The following is a 21,891-nucleotide window of genomic DNA, read 5'->3' on the forward strand; positions in this document are numbered from 1 at the left end:
GTACCAACTCTGGCTCTAATATAACTAGCAGTACGTCAGTTTCCAAACGATCAGTTCTGGTACTCAAAGGCTCAGATAGATGTTTCTGCGGTCAAGAGTGAGAAATCAAAATGGAATGCTCTCTTGCTACTGCCAGGATTAAGGATCTCTTGGAGAAGGTGCCGAATATTCTCAAAGGAGCGTGGCACCAGCAGGAGGTCATTATGCACATTGGAACTAACGACATAGGAAGGAAAAAAAGATGAAATTCTGAAGGGAGAATATAAGAAGTTAGGCAGAAAGTAAAAAGGAGGTCCTTGAGCGTAGTAATACCTGGATAATTCTCAGTTCCACAAGGTAGTGAGCGTATGACCACGGGGATAGAGCAGATGAATGTGTGGCAGAGGTACTGGTGCAGGGGACAAGGGTTCACGCTTTGTTATCACTGGAACCTGTGGGAGAAATAACCTGTATAAGGAGGACGGATTGAATCTGAATTGGAAGTTGACTAATATACTAGCAGAGAGATTTTCTAGAGCTGCTAAGATGGATTTAAACTAATAAGGTCGGGGTGTGTTGGGGGCGGGGGACCAGGGGACTTGGTGGGACCCAGGGAGATTGTGAGAAAAATATCAGTCTGAGACTGGTACATTTGGGAAAAGGAGGTGGTCAAAGAGTCAGGGCAGGCAGGAACAAAGCAGAGAACAAGTTAAGACTGATCAATTCAATTGAATTCATTTCAGTACAAGATTCCAAATAAGGAAGGCAGATGAACTTAGGGAATGGTTAGAAAACTGGGATTTAGAAATCATAGCAATTGTAAAGATGTGGCTAAGGGTGCGCAGGACTGGCAGCTTCATGCTGCAGAATAAAAAGGCTGAGGGAAGGAAAGAAAGGGGAAGCAAGAGAAGAGGAGAAGTTATTTGATAAGGAATGGTATTACGGCTGTACTTACAGGATGTTCCTCGGAATACGTATAGGGAAGTCGTTTGGTTTGAACTGAGAAATAAGAAAGGAATGATCACCTAATGAGGATTGTATTATGGACCCATTCCCCACCGACAGCGTGAATTTGTAGGGAAACTTTGGAAGGCAATCTCTGATCTCTGTAAGAATAATAGAGTGGGAATGGTAGGGAATTTTAACTTTCCAAACAGAGACTGAGACATCCGTAGTGTTAAGGGTTTGATAGAGAGGAATTTGGTTAGTGTGTACAAGAACATTTTTCTGATTCAGTGTGTTGATGGGCCGACGAGAGATGGCACAAAACTTAGGAAATAAGGCAGGGCATGTGACTGAGTTGTGAGTTGGGGAGCACTTTGGAGCCAGCGTCCATAATTCTCTTAATTCTAGTACACTGATGGAAAAGGATAGACCGGAGCTAAATGTTGAAATTACATAAAAGCCAATTTTGATAGAACCAGGTAAGAACTTTCAAAGGTTGACTGGGGACAGATGTTCTCAGGTAAAGGGACAGGGGAGAATGGAAAATCTTAAACATGAGACAACGAGAGTCCAGTGACAGTATCTTCCTGTTCGGATGAAAGACAAGACTGGTAAGTGCAGGGAATGCTGGATGACGAAAGAATTTGATGTTTTGGGAAGAGAAAGATGGACACATATTTGAGATATAGATCGCAGAGGTCGAGTGAATACTTGGATAATTATAAAAATGTATACTTCCGAGGGAAATCAGGAGATCAATGAGGGAACATGAGATGGCTTTTGCAAATTTGTTTAAGGAGAAAACAATGGGGTCTCATAAATATATTATGGACAAAAGCCTAACTAACGGGAAAATAGGATCCTGCAAAGATCAGCAAGGTAGCCAATGTGTGGAAATGCTGGGGATGGGGGAAATACTAATTGAGTATCTTTGCATCATTATTTACTGTGGCGAAAGACATGGAAGATACAGAATTTAGGGAAATAGATAGTGTTTTCTTGAAAATTGTCCATATTGCAGAAGAGGCGGTGCTGGATATCTTAAAACGTATAAACGTTGATAAATCCCAAGGACCAGATCAGATGTATCCTGGCACTCTTTCGGAAGCTGGGGAAGCAATTGTTCGGCACCTTGTTGAGATATTTGTATAATCGATCGTCACAAGTGAGATGCCCGAAGATTGGAGGTCGACTGACGTGGTGCCACTCTTAAAGAAAGGTAGTAAGGAAAAGGCAGGTATCGAAAGACTGGTATATCTGATATTGGTGGTGGGGAAGTTATTGGAGGGACTCCTCTGGGAGAGAATTTACATGTATTTTAATTGGCAATGACTGATGAAAGACAGTCTACATGGCCTTGTGCCATGGGAACATATAACTCACGAACTTGATTCTGTTTTTAGAACAGGTTACGAAGAGAATTGATGACACAGAACGGCGAATATGATCTATATGGACTTCGGGAAGGCATTCAATCAGTTTTCTCATGGTAGAGTAGTTAGCAAGGTTAGATTGCATTGAACCAATGGAGATACAACATTTTGAACAGAAGTCCCTTGAAGGTAGAAGACTGAATGTGGTAGTGAAGGGTTGCTTTTCAGATTGGAGGCCTGTGGCCAGTGGTGTGCCACAAGGGTCGGTGCTGAATCCACTGCGTCTCCTCATTCATTTATAGGCTTTGGATGTGAACATTGGAGAAACAGTTGGTAAGTTTGCAGATGCCACCAAAATTAGAGTTGGATTGGTCAGCGAAAAATGTTTCTCAGTGTACAACGGTTCTTGATCAGAGGATAGGCAGATTGGTTGAGGATAGGCAGGTAGATTTTAATTCAGATGAATGTGAGCTGCTACATTTTGGAATGACAAATCAGAACAGGACATGTACAGTTAATGGTAAGGTCCTGGAGAATATTGCTGAAAGAAGTGATTTTGCAGTGCAGGTTCATTGATCCTTGAACATGATGTCTCTAGTAGATAGGATGGTGAAGAAGACGCTTGGTATACTTTCCTTTATTGTTCAGAGCACTTAGTATTTTAATTGGGAGAGTATGTTGTGTATATGCAGGACATTGGTCCGGCCACTTTTGGAATATTGTGTGCATTACTGGTCTTCCTCCAAAAGGGAGGATTTCTTGACACTTGAATCAGTTCGGAAAAGATTCATAAGGATGTTGCCTGGATTGCAATATTTGAGCTATGGGGAAATGCTGAGCAGTTTGGGTCGGTTTTCTCTGGAGTTTCGGAGGCTGAGGGGTAACTCTTAGATGTTTATAAAACCATAAGGATGATGGACAAGGTAAGTGGAAAGGTTCTTTTCCATGGGTTGCGGGAGTCCATAACTAAAGCGGATAGATTGAGAGTGAGAGGGGAAAAAGTTAAAAGGGACCTAAAGGGTAAGTTTTTCATGCAAAGTGTGGTGCATGTTTGGAATGATCTGCTGGAGGACGTGATGGTGGCTGGTATAATTACATTTAAAAGTTATCTGGATGAGTAAATGTTTAGAAAGATTTTAGAGGGAGATAGGGGCAAACGAGACTAGATTAATTTAGGATATCTGAACTATATGAACAATTTGGGCTACAAATTGTTTATGTGTTGTACATCTTCATGACTCCAACTATACCCGGTAAGTGAAGAGCAGTTTACCAAATGTTCCATTGTAGTTGAATATCAACACTTTCAACCTCATTTCCCTGCTCGAAACGAATCCCTGTGTTTTGGTTGAAATGATAGGATCTTGTGTGGGCAGAAACCTGAGATGATGTTTTGAGTTTAATGACCAATGTTTCGATGAAAATGCTATGATGAACAGTGATTCCACTAACTCTGTTTCTGTCCCCACAGATGCTGCCATACCTGTTGGTTTTTGCCATTTATATCTGATTCTGTTTCATGTTTTAAGCATTCAAATCCCTTTCAGTCATTACATTAAATTGCTTCACTACTCAGTCTTCCCACAGAAGAAATTCTTAGAGTAATGGAATCCAACCATACCGAAGAGGTCCTTCGTTCCACACACTTTGTGCTATAAAAGCTGCACGAAATCTATACCCACCCCAGCTTCTAGCACGAGACATGTAGTCTCAAATACGGTGACGCTTCAAGTGTTCATCCAGGTCGTTTTTGAAGTTTGTGATGTTTCCTGCTTCCACGACTCTCACAGGCAATGAATGACCACGCCCTCACCACTCTCTGGGAGTAAACATCTTGCTGAGACCCCCTCTTAACCTCTTACTTTTCATCTTAAAAAAGATGCCCTCTGCCATCTGTTGATTGCCTGCCCACAATTAATCAAATACAGGATTGAGCTGCGTCAAACAATGCGTCAGGTCATTCAAACTCCATATCTGAACACTTCCAGCTGCCCCTGTTAGGTGCTAAGATCTTCTATTGCTCTCTGAACCGAAACAGAGAATGTTTGATCATTAATTTATGATTTGCATTTTACCTCCTGTGTCTTTCAGTTAATTTCCTGGTGGTTTTGGTTCTCGCACGGGGAAAATGCGGCCTCTCCAACTGCACAAAGCACTGCCTGATGGCCATGGCAACATCGGACATCCTGTTCATTCTCACGGAGATTATTCTGTTTCAATTCAAATTCATTTACTACCGAGAGTCTTTCCTGAATATCACTCCTGTGTGCAGTGCTGTCAATGCCTTAGCTCGAGCAACCACAGACTGTTCCGTCTGGTTCACTGTCCTTTTCTCCTTTGAACGTTTTATGGCCATTTCCTGTCTGAAACAGAAGAGAAAATATTGGACAGAGAAAGCCTTAGCTGTGGCTTTGGCTGCAACCAGCATTCTACTCTGTTCAAAAAACATTCCCTACTATTTTCAGTTTCAACCTGGGAGGATAATTAACAATGTTCAGTGGTATTGTCAAACAAAGTCAAGTTATCATACTGATCCCAGGTGGTTGGGGTTTAAGTGGTTCGATATCATTTTAACCCCTTTAATCCCATTCGTGTTAATTCTGTGGATGAACACTCTGACGGTAAGGCACATTTTAGTGGCCAGTCGAGCACGCAGGAGCCTGATGGGTCAGAGGAAGGGAGACAATCAGAAAGATGCAGCGATGGAGAGCCGGAGGAAGTCAATGATTTCCCTCTTCATCATATCCATCAGCTTCATACTTCTGTGGTTAATGCATGGTGCAGACGTGTTGTACTATCACGTTAAAGGAGGGCATCGTTGGAGGTGGAGTCCTGTCATCAATCTTTCATTCACTGCAGAAATGCTGAAGGATTTCAGCTGCAGCACAAACACAGTATTTTATGCAGCGACTCTACCCAAGTTCAGAGCGAAGTTCAGGAATGCAGTGCACCAACTGGTCATGTAAATTCATCACTTAATGAATAAGCAAAACAACTGAGAGAGCTCCAGAGGCAGCTGCAGTGTTCCTAGTGCAGGAATTGAAGATGTACGGCCAGGATTCCATCAGCACAAGTACATGGATTTGTGTATAACACTCAGTGGAGGATGGGGAGGGCAGTAACAGGATGGATTACCATTCACGATGCTCAGGAGCATGCTGCTACCCCTGATGGACTGACGGATTGACACACACGGGAGCACACAATGAGCATCGAGAGGCCATTCAGCCCTTCATTTCTGATTGCCCTGCCAGCCCAGAAAATCGCGATTGATGCAACTGTACCATCAAACCCGCATTTCCTTTTTCACCTGAGCACGCCTCCTACATCATCCCTCAAAACATTAGCAATAATTTACCTGCTTTCACCTTCAATGATATTGAAGGTTATGACAAAGGAATAGCAGGTAATGGGGCAGGGTAGGAGTCAAAGAGGCTGCAGGAGAGATTCCAAGTGATGGACAGGCTGTGAGTGATGGGTTCCGGCTTGGACATTTGGTCTTCATGCACTGCACTGTGGGTGAGTGTTAAAGACTGTGGCAGGCGGGGTCTCTGAATTTTACTTGCAGGGGCGGAGGGGGGAGGGACAGAAACAGTCCATCCTGCACCATGAAGACTGACAGCCTCTCTCTGTTCAGCTCACAATAAACACTTTATTATAACAAGATAAAAGTTCAGTGGGCCGGTGATCACCTCATCTGAATGGGTTATTGTTCCATGAACATTTGTACTTGAATATGTTTATTGCGTCCATCTTCTGTCTCCTTCATTCATAAGGTTATTTCTGTCTCTCTCTCTCTGTCTCTTTCTGTCTGTCTTTGTCTGTTCCTCTCTTCCTCTCTCGTGCTGTCCCCATCTCTTTGCTTCTTGCTCTCTCCCTCTGTCTCACTCTGTATGTGCCCCTGCCTGTATCGTCCATTTCTGTCTCACTCTCTCTCTCTCTCTCTCTCTGCCTAACTATCTGTCTGCCTGTCAGTCTCTCTATCTTCCTCTAAATCTATCCTTCTTGTCTCTCTGTCTCTGTCACTCTCCCGCGCTCTCTATGTCTTTTTTGCACATTGACCATGTCAGACACATGTTGTCTCTGTTCAGCACATGTTCACTTGCATTGACTCAAATCACTTCATTCACTGATCTTTCCCCAGACAGTGATTTGAAAAATACAAAATGTACAGATACAACCAGCAATAGTTTGACATATTACTGTAAGTTAGTCTGCTGGAGTTTGGTCATTTCCCATTACTCTCCCTGTGGCTGGGCGGGAAGTCTGTTCACGCGTTTCCCTTTCTGTGTGTGAGGGTGCTTGTGTATCTGTGTGTGTGTGTGTGGGAGCGGAGGCCTACATTGCCTTTGTAGGGATCTCCCTGTGTGTGTTGGGGGAGAGGAGGCTTCATTGTCTTTTTGGGGATCTCCTTGTGTATGTGTGTGTGGAGGGAAGGGGCTTCATTACCTTTGTGGGGATCTCCCACTGTGTGTGTGCGGTGGTGGCAGGGGGCTTAATTGCCTTTGTGAATATCTCCCTGTGTGTGTGTTGGTGGGGGTGTGGGGGTTTCTGTGCCTTTGTGGGTATCTCCCTGTGTGTGTGGGGAGGGGGCTTCATTGCCTTTGTGGGGATCTCCCTGTGTGTGAGGGGATGGGGCATCATTGCATGTCTGGGGATCTCCCTGTGTCAGGGGGCGGCCACATTGCCTTTTTGGGGATCACCCTGTGTGTGTGTGTGGCGGGGAGGGGGCTTCATTGCCTTTGTGGGGATCTCCCTGTGTGTGAGGGGATGGGGTGAGCGTACTTCATTGCCTTTGTGGGGATCTACGTGTGTCTGTGTGTGTGTGTGTGTGTGTGTGGTGTCTTCATTGCCTTTGTGGAGATCTCCCTATGTGTGTGTTGGGGGGTGAGGGTGCTTCATTGTCTTTGTGGGTATCTCCCTGTGTGTGGTGGGGGGACGGTGCTTTATTACCGATATGGGGATCTCCCTGTGTGTGAGGGTAGGGTAGCAGGGGGCTTCATTTCCTTTTGTGGGGATCTTACTGGATGTGGGGAGAGGGGAGGTAGCTTCATTTCATTTTGAGGAGATCTCCTTGTGTGTGTGGGGTGGTGGGAGAGGTGCCTCATTGCCTTTCTGGGGATCTCCCTGTGTGTGTGTTCGGAGAGGAAGCTTCATTGCCATTGTGGGGATCTCCCTGTGTGTGTGTGTGTGTGTGTGTGTGTGTGTGTGAGGTGTGGGTCTTCATTGCCCTTATGGGGATCTTCCTGTGTGTGTGTGTGTGTGTGTGTGTGTGTATGAGGTGTGCGTTTTCATTGCCTTTGTGGGGATCTCCCTGTGTGTGTGTGTGTGTGTGTGTGTGTGTGTGTGTGTGTGTGTGTGTGTGTGAGACCCTCAGTGTTTGTTCTTGGACATGTCCCTCAGTGTGGTACATTATGACTGTCTTTATGCATGTCAGAGTGACTTTTCCTTAGTCTTTGTTGAGAAGTATTTCGATCATTGTGTACATGTGTTTGGGAATGTCATCCAGTCTGTCTGAGATAGTTTCTGTGATGGTGGGTATTTTTATGTTGGCGTATGTTACTGTATCTAAGTGATTGCATATCTGTGTGTGTTTTTCACATATGCATCTGTTGTGTTTGTGCCTTAGTATGTATGCTGTTTTTGGGATGGCAATTCAATGACTATATGGTTTTGTGTGTGTGTATGTTCTGTGAAACGATGTGTGTATGTCTCTGAGTGTCATTAGATTATTGTGGGATTGGGGAGTGTGTTTCTGCCTGGCTGTGCTCTTGTTTAAGCAAATGAGTATGTTGTTGAGATTCTGTTTGGCTGTCTGTCCGTAAGTCATGATCTTTCTGTGCCCCCAGCAGGATCTCTTTGCGTTTGTTTCTGTGTGTCACTCTGTCTATATCTAGTTGTGGCGATGGTTCCATAACTGTGGTTGAATGTGTTTTTTCATATGTACAAGAAGTTGCTGTCATTCTTGCAGGTTGGTGTGTAATGTCTCTTACTCTGAGTTTGTTTATGTAAGTGTGTGAGGGTGTGGGTGTGATTCTGTCTCTGCGTTCCTATATCTCAGTATGACCGCATTTCTATGTGTGTGGATATGTGTGCGTTCGGTATGTACATGGGTGTATTCCTTTCTCTGTGAGTATATCTGTATGCATGTGTGTGCATGTATGCGTATGTAGTTTTGTTCAATTCTTTCAGTGTGACTGTATTTATTTGTGTGGGGACGTGTATCCATTCTGACCAAACGTAGGTGTGTTCCTCTCTGTCATAGTATGCCTGTTTTCATTTGTTTGTGTGTGTCTGTGCATGTGCGCGTGCATGCTTAAGCCTATGTGAGTATGTGTGCCCTATTCTTGACTGTGATTGTATTCCTGGGTGTTATGAGGGTATGGGAATATTTCTTTCGTCTTTGTCCAGGTGTGTTCTCACATTTCAGTTCGACCGTGTTATTGTGCACGTGTGCATGTTTGTGAGCTGAATGTGTGCGCGTGTATGTGTTCTTACTTGTCAGTATGTTCCTATATCTTACTTTGCCTGCATTTCTGTGTGTGGATGTGCTTCTGCTTGCATGTCCATGTGTGTATGTGAGGGTGTGGGCGTGTTCCTGTGTCCCTCTAGGTGTGGTTCTGTCTCTGTCTGATCATGAGATTCTGTCTCCTGAAAAAGGACAAGTGAACCCTATGGCAGGTCACTGTGCACATATTGCTCTCAAAGGTACATTTCGGCAACCTGGGAAAAATCAAAATATCAACACATGTACCTCCTGCATCCTGATTGCGGAACTGCTACGTCAGTTCAAGGACCGAAGACAAAAGAAAGAAAAGACAGGGAAATGTTCAATGAAAGGCAGGATTCCAGTTGTTTCTTCCATGTTTAACCAAGGAAGCGATACATACACTTTTTCCACGTTGGAGCTGTTTGTGTCCGTCCATAAATTTTGTCATAGACGGGATCATTCCGCGATACAATGCAGTAGCTGAATAGGACCATTCAGCCCATCGTGTCTGCTCTGTCATTTGATCATGAATGATCTGTTTCTCAATACTGGCCCTCTCCCCACAACTTTTGATTCCCATACCAACCAAGAACGCATATTTCACTATTTTTAGTACAATTGTTATCGACCAGACCCTCTGAAAGTATTTTAAGATGGTAGCCCCCAGACCCTAACGTTTCTGCTGGTTTTATGCATGTATAAAGTGGATATTCCAAGTTTAATGGAGCAGATAAACATTCATCGGTTTAAATAAAACAGAGTTTATATACAGAGGATCGAATCAAACACAAACAAAAGAGAACAGAAGACTAAATCACTTCACTCATCTGAAAACCCAACAGACTGTCCCAACTTAATGATTGTTCAAAATTAATCCAACAGCCTCCATATGCACCCAATGACCAAACGGATAAAATCGAACGCCAGGTCTTGCAGGAGAGATGTCAGAGAGATATTCAGCATGGAACAACTTCTTCCTTGTCGCTGTCCCTTTTACCAGCAGTTTAAAAATCTGACAACTTGCAAACAACAACCCAAACTAATCCAGATCATGATAATCAGAGGTGGGAGAATTGGCCACACCGCTTTCATTGCAGATGATTTTACATTTGAAAGCATTTTGGCCTGAGGCAGTTTGTGTTAGCTATCATGAAAGTGGCTCTGCAACCCATCCAATCTCAACATCCTAGAACCATTGCAGTTACAAACACACTAAGGAAAAAAAACCAAGGACACACAACCTTGATAAAGGGGCAGCACCATCATGCACTCAATGTTTGACCTCCACAACTCTCTGAAGCAATTAATTCCACAGATGAATCACTTGAAGAACTTAATTCCAGTCTCAGTTCCAAACGTCGCCGCTTCACTCTGAGGCTGTGTCTTCCGGTATTAGTCTTTCGACATGTGGAAACAGCTTACAAGCAGAAGTTGTAATGGGAGGAACCTTTACAAAAGGAAATACAATGCTGGTCTGAGGCTGTGAATGACAGTCTCTGGGACTGTTTGGAATTGGTGAACTGGACCGTGTTCAAGTCCTCAGTGGAAATCCTGGATGAAGACAACACCACCATCGCAGACATCATGGGTAAATGCATGGAGGACTGCAGAGTGAAGAATTCAATCCAATGTTCCCCATGCGTAAACCTTCAGGGAATCAGGAAATCCATTCCCTACTGAAGACCACATGAGCAACATTCAAGTGGGAAGAGCCTGATCTATACAGGGAATCCAGATCTGACCTCAGAAATAAGGTAATGAGAATGCAGAGACAGTGTATTCCTGTCAGGGTGAAGGGAACGGCTTGTAGGTACAGGGAATGCAGGATGACTAAAGAAATTGATGGTTCAGAAACAGAATGAAGCATATGGCAGGTAAAGACAGGATAGATCGAGTGAATCCTGAGAAGGATATAAAGGCAGTAGGAGTATACTTAAGAGAGAAATCAGGAGGCCATAAAGGGGACATGAGAACAGGTTGGCAACCAGAGTTAAGGAGAATCCAAAGGAATTTCACAAATACATTAAGGACGAAAGGGTAACTAAGAAGAAAACAGAGCACCTCAAAGATCGGCACGGTGCCCTTTGGAGCCACAGGAGATGGGGGAGTTTCGAAACGAGAATTTTGCATCTGTGTTTACTCTCGAAAATGACTTGGAAGGGAAAGAACGTTGGTAAATAGATAGTGACATATTGAAAAATGTCGATAATACAGAGGAGGAAGTCCTGAATGTCTCAAAACGCATAAAAGAATATAAGTCCCCAAGACCTGATCAGGTGTCCACGGAACCTTTGCAGGAAGTGATTGCTGGGCCTCTTGCTGAGATGATTGCATCATCGATAGTCACAGGTGAGGTGGTGGAAGTTTGGAGTTTGGCAAACGTGGTGCCACTGTTTAAGAAGGGCGGTAAAGACAAGCCAGGGAACTATAGACCAGTGAACCTGACGTCAGTGGTGAGCAAGCTTTTGGAAGATATCCTGAGCGACAGGACATACATATATATGGAAAGTTGAGGACTGATAAGGGATAGTCAATATGGTTTTGTGCGAGGGAAATCATGTCTCACAAACTTAATTGAGCATTTTGAAGAAATATCAGAGTGAACTAATGATGGCAGATGATGATGGATTTATCAATATGGATTTCAGGAAGGTAATGAGGTCAGCCAGCTGCACAACATGGGGAATGAGTTCCCTGGCTGGGGCTGTTAATTAGGACCGATCAGGGAAGCATCGCTGATGTCAACGGGTGAGTATCAGGGATATTGAGATGCTGACGGCATGGCTCAGTGACAGGCTTTTGTCAAAGTTTATGCACTTGTATCAAAAGCTTCCATAATGATAGGATGCCATCTTTTGAGTCGCTATTTCGCTGAGAAGTATTGTTTTCGTCAATGTGCACCAGGACCTCTGTGTCTTCACTTACCACACGAGCCAGCGCCTGCCTCTGTCCCACCTCAAGCCCATCCCACATCCAGGAAGGGCTAAATTTGTTCTGGGATGTGCTTGACACTGGGAACTGTCGAGGAAACATACCATTCTGAATCTGTCAAGTCAGGACTGATGATTCTGAGTCAGACAGCCATTTTAGGTTTGTCCACTGCTGCCATTTGATTTTTAACATAGCACCGACATTGACTGTATAAAAAAGGAAAAACAGAAAAATATATTGTGGAGTTTAGGGTCGATGTCCTTTTGAGTGCAGCATTGAATGACCAGAATGACAGCAAGAGAGCAAGGCTTCCATGATGATGGCGTGAAATGACACAAACTAATGTTTGTACATCAAGTTTAGAGAGATCTGAGAGACGTAAAATGTTCAAGAGAATAATGCCAATGGCAATCATTGAATGGGAAGAAATACTACTTTTCGGCTTTAGATTTATGACTAGGTTAAGCATCTCTAAGTTTATTGACGGCCTGAAATATTTCCAATGAAGGAACAATGTCTCACATTCTCTACATTATATTACACCATCTATGTGGTGCTCATTCCTTCACTGAACATGTCTTCCCCCTTTTCAGCGTTCCTATGTCATCCTTGTATTTTACTGTCCCACGTAACATTATGCTCGCCAATGGAACACATGATCATATGATCTCTGTCATTGATAGAAATTTTCAATGGCTGTATCTCAAGAAATGCTCCTTGTGGACTTGCTAATACCAACGTGACAAACTGATTATGGCCTATGTTTCTTCTGTTCGCATTTTTTCTGACCCTTCTCAGTCTTCACACCAAGTCCCATTTCACCATCACTACAGGGCACGTAGACAATACTAACTACAGAAAACACATTTCTGGAATTTGACATTTTTTGCACACTTGTGCGTGCAAATTCCCCACTGGGCTTATCTGTCCATCTTCCTTCAAACTGTGTCATCGCATCATCAGCCAAATGTTTTAGGTTTCTTCACCATACATGTGGGTACCATTCGTGCCCATCTGCTGTTGTACAGATCATGTGTGCATCAGAGTCAGAACTCAGCTATCTCCAGGATAGTCTCATCATGGTATGAGGATCTCTATTGATTTGAGCTAACGTAACGGTTGAAGGTAGTTTTCTGTGAATATTTTACTTGTTTCAAACGTTGCCTTCATTGAAGAAGTTATATTTGATTGAGACGCTGTATCCATGCAAGGTGAGCAATTCTATTTCGATGTTGCATGTGTTAAAACCTGAAATGTGTCGTCTCCATTTCTCAAACAATATTTCTTCACGGTACTAGCTGCTGTTAAACAGGGAAGCGACGTCACAGTGTTGAGGAGAAAGTTCTCAGAGAGTTACTTAACAACTAGAATTTAATTTCCAAATGGTCAAAGTCAAGGGCAAGATGACATAAAAGGAGATTTCAAAGTTGGCTGGATTATGTTGCTTTGCCAATGCTGGCATGTGGGGTGGCACAGTGGTTAGCTCTGCTGCCTGACAGTTCCAGGGTTTGGGTCTGAGTGGGATGCCCTTTGCAGGGTCTGAGTCGATTCAATGGGCCGATTGGTCTCCATGTACGCTGTAGGGATGTTATGAAATAACTCAATATGTGTTTTGCAATGTCTGCTATTGATCGATTGAGATTGGACTCATCCAATAAACCTCAGTTTGAAAAATATTCTGCCACAATTGGGAGTTCACTCACCGTCGTCACCTGGTCATTCAAATTCTTTAAGAAATGAATTGAATCACGTTGTAATGTTACAGTCGCCCAGGCAATGTTAGCAAGAATAAAGGAAGGGTTTGAGATTGAATCACATCGGCATTGAGTTCAGAGATATTGCTTGCACAAAGAGCTTCATGCAGAAAATGATGTTTTATTTTCAGCATGTGCAATTCCGGGAGGGTGTCTTGCATAATTCATTTGCAGAACTGAATTTATTAGAATCGGCCTGAAGATTCGCTTCAGTTACTGCCACTGACAATGGTCCATACGCATATTGTGATCACCCTCACACAGGGGCGGATGACTGATTTAGTTTCAAATTGCAGGGACGCTGCAGATTCCCCACTATCACAGATACCGAAGGAATTGCCTGGGATATTGAACTTTCGTCTGCCAAGCTATTTATCTATTCTGGGAATCTCCATTTCAATTGAAGAATACCGTGGAATTGAGCAAAGCCATCATAATCGGAAAATTAAAAACGATGATATTTTTATGTATAGATTTCAATAATATTTTGAGTGAGTTTGGTTCTGGCTATTGAGTAAATAAGCAGTGGGCTTCTCTGTGCTTCTGAAGTTAATAGTTAACTTGTAGGTATTTATGCAATCACAACAATTTGCTTTTGAAGTTTGGCTACAGGCCAAAAAAAAGAAGTTTGTTTATTTTTGGTTGAAACCAATCATGGCATTAAAATGGACCCAAAGATTTATTTGTGAGTTCTGGAATCTGAGATTAGGACTAGTACCCTTACCTTTGAAACCTTTCGTTTCAATTTTATCAATTTTGTCATTTCTTTTAGTCCTTCTAATTTCCTGGAAATGAGTGGATATGGAGATGTTTGCTCATTTGAAGTGAATTAGCCAATTACTTTACTGAGGAGCCAACAGTTCGTGTTCACCGCAGACCAGAAATTTTGGTTTAAAATAAAGCTCTGCATAGATTACTTAAAGCTAAGTAAATTCACACTGAGCTGTGTGGTAGATTCAGGAAGAGGTTTACTGGAGTACCAGTTTAATACTTGAAATCACAAGTCACTTAACCAAGATTCTGGTGTGATCATTGTACGAGAAATATTCTGTTTGTAATCGCACCCTTGCTATTGTTTTGTCCCACCTTTTAAATACGTTTTCTTTCTTTTCATTTTTGCATTGCTTTTAGATTGACGATTATCCATTGACTGCATGTTCATTGCCTTTGAATCTGTGTTGTACGTACATAGCTCGGTTATTCTATTGTATCACCATTTCATTTACAGTAAACTTTTGTCTTTTTGCTGAATCAATATTTACAGCATTGGTTATGTACATTTCAGGAAGAGATTCCGTTGATAAATAAAAATAAATAAAGTCGTGATACATCAAGCTGGGGTCTGGGGTCTGGCTTGTTCTGTGTTTATATCAGCTGGTATCAGAGCAGAGGTGAAGCTGTTAAACACATCGTCTAACTCGTGAGGAACTGATGAATTAATCCTCTACTTTGATCACACTATGCTCCAACTATACCCCTCCAGTTCCATTTATACGCTCAATCCTGACCGGACACCTGAACTAAGATACAGTGTCATGTGACCCCCATCGCCAAATTCTTACCCCGTTACCCTGCAGCAGAGGCAACACAAAACAAATTCCCTCACACCTGCCAGACCTGAAACACTGAAAATAAATTAGGATTGGATCGCTCACAGCTGCCGTTTGTGCATAGTTCTGATCACCACCTAACCATCAAGACAGTCTTGCACTGAGAAGAATGAAGAAAAGATATACAAGAATATTGCGAATAATATGGAAATTACTGGAGCGTTGAGGAAAGATGGATACCTTAGGTTCATTGTCCCCAGAGGAGAAAGAGAAAAAATGTGATTCATGTGTCCAAACAACTAACGTCTTGAATGGAGACCTGTCACCCTGTACGAATGAACGTTGAGCGGTGTACAAGAGGGATACTAATTCATTGAAGGGTTATAGGGGACATGAGGACTTACCATTTCATCCAGAGGGTAGTAGTTTGTCTGGAATTCACTTCCCAGTTTTGGAGGTGTGGGGTGCTGTGCTTGTGTGACTGCTTCAGCTGCAACGTTCAACTCATTTAAAGGATACCTGGAACAGCACTTGAAGTGATCTTCAAGGTACAATATGCAGGAAAGTGGGATTGGACAGTTACATGGATTATGCATTCGACCCAGATATGAATGACCTTTTTTCAATGCTGGAACTGATCTGAGCTTCTTTGGGATTTCAGAGGGACTGAGGGGTGTTATCAATTTGATTATTAGGTTGATATTGCTCGCCTAGTTTAGTTATTCGCATTAAAAATCGGTGTAAAGAAATATTGTAGTTACCACTGACATGATCAGAACACACCAGGGAGTCAGACAGGTCGGATATTTATTATATAATGTTTATCGTACTCAGATTAATGCAGCCACGTCCACTAATTGAAATAGAGAAATGTATCTCTTTTGTTCTTCGTTATGTACTTTTTTCTGAAAACGTCAACACGCACATTCTAAAACTGAATTCGACAATGCAACGAATTCATTAAAAAGCTCACATTTCCCAAGTTGAAATGTCCATTCTTTGCTGATTCAATGGACATTCAAAATTAGAATACTTGCGAAACATTATAAGGAGTTGTTGACTTTCCAAAACAAACCACGAGGGACATAGTAAGTTAGCAAATCCGCAGTTTACCATCAGAGAGAGGGCACGTATAGTGCTTGATGCTTTGAATAATGAAACAAAACTTTGTCAGCTCTGTAAGCATTATCCATCTTTTACTTCCATCTTCTCAAGTGCAACCAGTCCCTTCTTTTGTAATACAGCGCCAGGAAAAACGTCGGTATGCAAACAACACTCTAATAAATGTTCCATAGTGGATGAATGTCAACACTTTGAATCTCAACCCCATCTCTTGTTTGCAATGTTCGGATCTTGTGCGAGGAGTAAACTGTGTTGATGTTTTGTTTCCAGTGACCCATGTTTCGATGAAGATGATCTAATTAAGTGATTCCGGTAATATTATTTGTCTTTCCACAGATGCTGGCATACCTGCTGAGTTTCACCAATTACTTCAGTTTCTGTTACATGTTTACAGCATCCACAATCTTTGCTTAATTTAATTCTCTTCCCAACTTGCCTCTCAGAAGCTATTCTTTGAATCATAGAACCCGACCAGACAGAAGCGGTCCTTCAGTGCATCAAGTTTGTGTTTTCAAAGCTGCACTAAACCAAGATTTGTCCCAAGTTTCAACACGATAATCCTCATCATGAATGCTGCAATACTTCAAGTGATTATCCTATTAAAGTCCGAAGCACTGAATAGCAAGATCTCCTCACTCTCTGGTTGAAAGCCTTTCACTCCAATCTCCTGGAAACCTCTTACCTCTCATCGTAAAATTGACGACCACTTCTCGTCTGTCAATTTCCTGTTCCCAATTCTGGAGTGAGCTGCATTGAAATGAGCCAGGCTAAGAGCTGTCCTGGTTCAAGTTGATGTCTGAATACTTCCAACTGACCCAATTTGGTGCTAAGTTCTTCCATTGCTCTCTGAGCAGACATGGATAATGTTTGAGCAGTAATTTCCGATTTCCAATTCACTTGCTGCCTCTTTCGTTAATTTCCTAGTAATTTTGGTTCTCGCCCGGGAAAGTGTGGTCTCTCCAACTGCACAAGGCGCTGCCTGTTAGTGATGGCAATGTCGGGTCTCCTGTTCATTTTCACTAACATCATATTCAGTCGACTGAAACAATTTTACTTCCCAATATGTTTTCTGAACATTACATTTGCTTCTGAAAGCTATGAGAAAATTTTGGGCAGACAAAAACTTGGCTGTGGTTCTAGCAACAACTGGCATTCTGCTCTGTCCCAAAAATAGAAATCCCTTCTATTTTCAGTTTCAATCTCCGAGGGTAGTTGACAACGTTCCATGGTACTGCCATGTGAACTGAAGTTCATTACTGATCTCAGGTGACTGGAGTTTAACTGATTTGATAACATTTCAACTCTTTACATCCAATTCGTATTAACTCTGTTGATGAGCAGTGTGGCTGTCAGATACATTTTGGTGTCTAGTCGAGTCCGCAAGACACTGACGGGCCCGGGTACGGCGGAGAGTCACAACGATGCAGAGATTGCGAGTCAGAGGAAGTCGGTGATTTCCCTCTTCACCATATTCGTTAGTTTCATCCTTCTGTGGACAGTGTACGTTGCAAACAACTCATACTTCCGCATTAAAGGAACAATTCGCCGAAAGTATGGCTTGCTCGTCATTTTTATGTACATCGGAGAAATGCTGTAGGATTTCAGCTGCAGTGACACATTAATTTATGCAATGACTGTACAATTTCTGAGCAAAGTTCGGAAACGCGGTGCAACAGCTGGTCACGTAAACTGTTCACTTCATGACTCTGCAAAACAAGAAAGAGATGTTCAGACATGGCCAGAGTGTTCCCAGTGTAGGAATTGATCATGTATGGCCAGGATTCCATCAATGCAATGACATGGATCTGACGATAGCACCAGCGGTGGATGGGGAGGTGGAAGCAGTATGGGTTACCAATCACTATGCTCAGGAACATGCTGTTATCTCTGATTGACTGACGGTTGGAGGCACACGGGGACACCCAGACAATGAGCCGCAGCAGGCCGTTCAGCCCTTCATACCTGGTTCGCCCACTCTTCCAGTAAATCGCAGCTTATTCAGTTGTAACATGATGATAATTGTCAGATTCTGATTTTTCTGGCCCCAAAAACAGGTTATTACTACAAGTGAAAGGCTCCATGTGCTGTTTATCCCTTCACCTGAATGGGTTACTACTTCTTGCAAGTTTGATTTTGAGAGAGTTCGATAAGTTCACTACCTGTCTACTCCCATCACAAGGATATTGCGTTCTCTCACTCCAACTCTTTCTGACATTGTCTCTGTCCCTCTCACCCCGTCTTGCGCACTTCCCCATATCTCAGATTCTTGCTCAGTCTCTCTCTGTCTCTCTATGTCTGTCTCGCTCCGTGTCTCTACTGTCTGTATTGCTCTGTCTCTCTCTCTCTATCTGGTTATCTGTCTGTCTCTCCATCTCCTTCTATGCAGAACTTTCTTTGACACGCTGTCAATCTCATTCTCTGTCTCTCCCCCTCTTTGCGCACTCTGTGTCATTTTCTCACATTCAACATGACAGACATTTGTGGTCTCAGTTTAGCACATGCTCACTTGCATTAGCTCACAACCCTTCACTCCCTGTGTTCAGTGATTGTTTTCTCCCCAGGAGGTGATTTTGCAAAATACAAAACGTGCAGACACAGCTGGCAGTACCTTGATCAAACAATCATTGCATTTCTCTAAATTAATCTCCCTCCATCTCCTGAACATTCATAGTCTCCCTCTCTCTCTCTCTTTCCCCCTATACCTGTGACAAGTGTGTTCTACATTAAATTCCCTTTCAGTTTTTTGTGGGTCCTTGTATGTCTCTGTTGGTTGTGCTCCATTGCTTTTGTGGGAATGTTACTGTATTTGTGTCCATGGTTTTTGTGCTTGGGTGTATCCCTGGGTGTGCCAGTGTGTGCTGTTGCACTTATGTGTGCTGTAAGTGCAACAAGTATATCATTGATTTTACATTACTATGTTTATTTGTTTGGGCATGTTATTCAGTCGGCATGATCGTGTTTCCGTGAATTTGAGTGTTTTAATGTGTCAGTTATTGTGCCTGTGTGATTGTGAAGCTGTTTATTTTGCACATGTGTGTTTGCTGTGTTCTGCCTGTGTGAATGCAGTTTGTTCAGCTTCAGGGTTACAATGTTATGGCTGTACGACTGTGATTCTGTGTGTTACTGTCATATTGTCATGATGGTTCTGCGACTCCTTGTGTGTTTGTCATTGAGTGTAGGTGTATTATTGTGGGATTGTGTGAGTGTTTTTGCCTGGCTGTGCTCCTGTTTACGTAGGTGATAGTGTTATTGAGATTGTGTTTGGCTGTCTGTATGTGTGCCGAGATCTTTCTGTGCCCCAAGCAGGATCTTTCTCTGCCTGTCTGTGGGTACATCACTTTGTTTCTGAATGTCAATCAGTGCCTGTATGTGTTTACGTTTGTGGTTCTGTAACAACGCTTCAATGTGCTCATGCATGTATCTCAAAAGGTTTCAGTCAGTTCTTGTCGTTTCGTGTATAATGTCACTCACTCTGAATTCATGTCTATATGTGTGGACGTTGATGTGAATCTGTACCTGTGTATACATGTGTTCCCATGTCAAAGCATGACTGTTTTATGTGAGTGTGTGTAGATTTGTTTCTATATATCAGTATGACTGCATTTCTGTGTGTGCATTCTGCCAGTCCATTGGTATGTTCCTATATCTCTCAGTATACTTGTTTGTGTGGGTGTGTGTCTGTCTGTGTGGGTGTGGCTGCATTAATGTGTTAGTGTATTGGTGTGTTCCCAAACTGCAGTCTGATTATTTTGCTGTGTGTGTTTTTGAGGGTTTGAGAATGTTTCTGCAGTTGGTGTTTAAGTTCCTCTATCTCACTTTGACTGTATTTCTGTGCGTGGGTGTGTTTGTGTGTCTCTGTGTTGGTGGGTGTGTGAGGATGTGGGTGTGGCTCCGTCGCCTCGCAGTGTGGATATATTTCTCGATCAGCATGAGATTGTTTCAAATGAAAAAAGGCAAAAGAACCATTTAGCAGCACATGGTGCACAAATTACACACAGTGGTGCATTTCTGGGAATTTGCGAAAGATCCAAATATCATTACCTCTACTTCCTGAACCCTAAAAGCTGAACGGTTACTTCTGTTCAAACACCTGTTTTCCGCCCTGAACAAGACAGGGGAAACCTTGAAAAAGGCTGAAGTCAGCATTTTTGTGCATGTTTCAACCACACATGTCATATATAAATATTGTTTTATGTGAGCGCTGCTTGTGTCCAGACATCAATATTTTTATGATGTTGGAGCATAACTAGGGCATTCAGCTCATCGAGTCAGCTGTGCAATTTAATCATGAAAACTCTATTTCTCCATCCCATTTTCCTGCCCATCTCCGCGGTCTTTGATCCCGAAATCAATAACAAATCCATATATCTCTGTCCTAAATACATTCAATGAACTGGTCTCCACAGGCGTATGTGACGACGATTTCCACAGATAAACGACAGATAGGCTGAAGAAATTCATTCTCATCTACATTCCAAGGTCTGAGCCTGTTTCCTCCGCTCCTAGTCTCTCCTATGTGCGGAGACAACTTACAAGCAGAAGTAGAAATGGGATAACACTTCACAAAGGCAGTACGATGCTGTTTCTGATGCGTTGGAATACGGTTCCGAGATCAGATTGGATTTGGTGGACGAGACGTGTCCAAGTACGCAACAGAAAGCCTTGTTCAGTACACCACCATCGTCACAAACTTCAAAAGCAAATATGTGGAGGATTGCTTACCAAAGAAATCAATCTGAGAGTCCCCCAGTCGTAGACCTTGGATAAACTAGGAAATCTACTCTCTACTGAATGCCACACAAGCAGCATTCGAGTCGCAATCCAGAACAGGGAAAGTGAAGATGACCTCCCCAAAGCCATCAGGGATGTCAAAGGAGAGTACCAGACCAAGATAGAGGTCCAACCCTATCAAACAGAATCCCGCCACCTCTGGCAAGGCCAAAACAATATGACGGGATAAAAACTGAAGCAGAGCAAGACAGCGGACGAAGACACATCCCTCTCAGAAGCGATTAATGCTCTGCTTGGTTAAAGCAGAATGCGAATGGTGCAGTGATGTCTGCCCCAACATCTGCTGACGCATCTACTCCCTCAGTTACCACTGCAGACATCAAAACAATCTTCTTGAGAGTCAACCCAAGCAAAGCGATGAGCCATAATCGAGTCCCTGGCCATGCACTTAAATCCTGCATAGACGAACAGGCGGATGTGTTTACTGAAATCTTCCAACCCTCTCTCCATATAGCTGAGTTCCCCACTTGCTTCAAGAAGACATCTGCGCACTGACACATTAACACCTTCCCTCGCACTCTCTTTCCCTCTCTCGCTCTCCTTTCTCTATCTCTCTCTCTCTCACACACACACACATATAAATACAGTCATACTGTGATATAGAAACAAATCTACACACATACAAAGATAAATAGTCACAGGAATATCGCAACTGGCTATTCAGCTCCCTCAAACCTAATCTGCCATTCAATGGTTGATCTGTAAGGTAACTTCATGCAGCTATGTGTGCGACTTATCCCAAAATACGTATGCATAACTACAAGCATCTATCTCAGATTGAAAATAAATGACTGGTCCAGCATTCACTGCCATTTGTGGAAGAGACTTCCAAACATCCGCTAACTTTTCTGTGTGAAAGTTCTTCTTAATATCTCTGTTGAACGCACTGACCATAATACATAAAGTTCTTCCCTTTGTCCGCGAAACACCAAACAGGGGAGAAGGTTTTTCGTTAT

The sequence above is a fragment of the Chiloscyllium punctatum genome, chromosome 47 (assembly GCF_047496795.1).
Source record: "Chiloscyllium punctatum isolate Juve2018m chromosome 47, sChiPun1.3, whole genome shotgun sequence".
Taxonomy (NCBI): domain Eukaryota; kingdom Metazoa; phylum Chordata; class Chondrichthyes; order Orectolobiformes; family Hemiscylliidae; genus Chiloscyllium; species Chiloscyllium punctatum.